The sequence below is a fragment of the Dama dama genome, chromosome Y, assembly GCF_033118175.1.
Source record: "Dama dama isolate Ldn47 chromosome Y, ASM3311817v1, whole genome shotgun sequence".
NCBI classification, from domain to species: domain Eukaryota; kingdom Metazoa; phylum Chordata; class Mammalia; order Artiodactyla; family Cervidae; genus Dama; species Dama dama.
In genome coordinates, this window is record NC_083715.1 from 3773100 (window position 1) to 3775458 (window position 2359).

General features: G+C 52.5%; 1 pseudogene; it reads right to left on the bottom strand.

The window, feature by feature from the left end:
• Nucleotides 1–561: 561 nt before the first annotated feature.
• LOC133053531 (chromodomain Y-like protein) lies at nucleotides 562–1764 on the bottom strand (annotated as a pseudogene).
• Between the last annotated feature and the right edge of the window lie 595 nt (nucleotides 1765–2359).

Here is a 2359-nt window from a genome sequence, read left to right on the forward strand (position 1 = left end):
GAGGCATATTTTACTTTTGGGTATGTCCATCAGAGGGTGTTTAGCCAGAAGTACTCATCCTAAAAGATAAGTCTTCCATTTGATTTAGAATTTTCTACCTCGGAGGCTTTGGACCTTTTAGAGATAAGGCACATCTCAGATCTTTCCATATTTCGATTTGCAGCAGGGATGGCGAGGCTTGCTATCACCCCTTTCTTTTCTTTTAGAAGGAAAAGAAAAAGATAAACACACATTATTTCAGACTTTTCTGACACCTAATCCTAGAAAATATCTTTATATATACACATTCCTAGCCGAAGATGACAAGAATGAGAGCCTCAAGGAGCAGGCCAGAGCTCACCATTATACTTTTATACTCGTGTATATTAAGTATAAACCAATGACGTTTCAACAAAGGAGTTTTGTAGTTATTTATTTTAAAGCTACAGTACCTCAGAACTCCGTGGCAATAAATAGCTTGTCTGTCTCAAGTCCTGCTTCCCAGAGGGAGCTCGGTAGGAGCCTGGCCCAGGCCGTGAGGTCCGGCACGGCGCGCCCTGGTGAGGTCGGGCGGCCGGACAGTCAGAAATCGTCGACCTTGCTCTTCCTGTACTTGAGCATGTAGTCCATGCCCTGCGCGGAGTCCCATATCTTCTTCTTCTTCTTTTTTTTTTTTTTAACTTATTTTTTTTTTTATTATTATTTGGAGGCTAATTACTTCACAACATTTCAGTGGGTTTTGTCATACATTGATATGAATCAGCCATAGATTTACACATATTCCCCATCCCAATCCCCCCTCCCACCGCCGTTTCCACCCGATTCCTCTGGGTCTTCCCAGTGCACCCGGCCCGAGCACTTGTCTCATGCATCCCACCTGGGCTGGTGATCTGTTTCACCATAGATCGTATACGTGCAGTTCTTTTGAAATATCCCACCCTCACATTCTCCCACAGAGTTCAAAAGTCCCATATCTTCTTGAGCACCTCACACTCCCGCTCATTGGCCCGCTCCAGCTCCAGCCTCATGTTGCAGTGCACAAGGGCCTTGGATTCCTCCAGCACGACACGGTTGCAAGAGGCGAACTCCTTGATGCGAACCATGACTTCCTGGGTGAAGGTCCCAGGCCAGAACACCTGGGAAACCAGCCCTTTGCCGCATGCCTCCTGTGCTGTTAGCTTCCACCCTCTGAACAGCATTTCGTTGGCAGATGCTCCTCCCATAATCTTGGGGAACATGACGGTGGAACAGCCGTCTGGACTCTGTCCGAAGGTGGTATAGGGTGTCTGGAACCATGCCTTCGTTGGCCCAGACCACATCACAGAGAGGCAGGATGGATGCTCCTAGCCCAATGGCTGGGCCATTCACAGCTACGACAATAGGCTTCTTGAACTGGATGAAGCTGTTCATGAAGTTTCTGATGGCCTCAGCCATTCTGGCGCTCTCCCTCTTGCGGTCATCAGGCAGGCGCTGGATGAAGTAGAGGAAGTCCAGGCCGCAGCAGAAGACACTGCCCATGGCGCTGAGCAACACCAGGTTGCTGTCGTCGGCGTTGGCCATGCTCAGCGCGCTCTGCAGCTCCTTCGTCACCTCCGGGTTCAGCGAGTTATTCTCGGATTACTTGGTGGACAGCAGAATGTGGGTGAAGCCATCCTGCTTCTGGACCACGATGTCCTGGTACCAGTAGGCGCTCTCCCTCTGCCGCACACTGAAGCGCAGCTGCTTGTTAAAGGGCTGGTCTCGCCTGTCCTTCATGAACTTCTTCTTCCCAGCTTTCATGCCCATGACTTAACGTCTGCAGGGGGCTCATGCAATTGGCCATCAGCGCGTCCACCAAATCAGACGTGCCATTCCCTTTCATGGCCAGCACTGTGGCCATGGCGGCCTTCACGGGGCCCGACGCCCGTGGCAACAATTGGTGTATCCAGGCCGGCTCCCCATCATCACCAGCTCTCCCCCCGGGCTCAATAGGTCCCCGATCCGCTTCACGGCCGCCGCCTCCGGGGCCGCTGTGTCTTCTGGCCCCTGCTCCATGGGGTCTGCATTCTTGGGGCTCTCGTCCTGAAAGCTGTCCAGCACAGTCCCACTCTTTATGGGGCTCTTGGGCACGAGAATCCTGTTGCCCAACCAGGCCAGGTCCATGTTCTTGTAGGTGGCCTGGCCCTGCGTGGAGCTCTTCTGGAAATTCTGGCTGGTGGTAAACAGTGGTGTGCTCTTGGCCTCGTGCTCCTTGCCCACCACTAGGGCCTTGGGGGCGGCCTTGGAGAAGCTGCTGTTGGTGGATCTGGAGATCTGATTCTGGCCGTTGTTTGGGGTGGTCTGCTTGGCTCTAGTGAGGTTGCCCTCCTTCTGCTTCCCGGTGTGGTGCTGATTGAAGTCT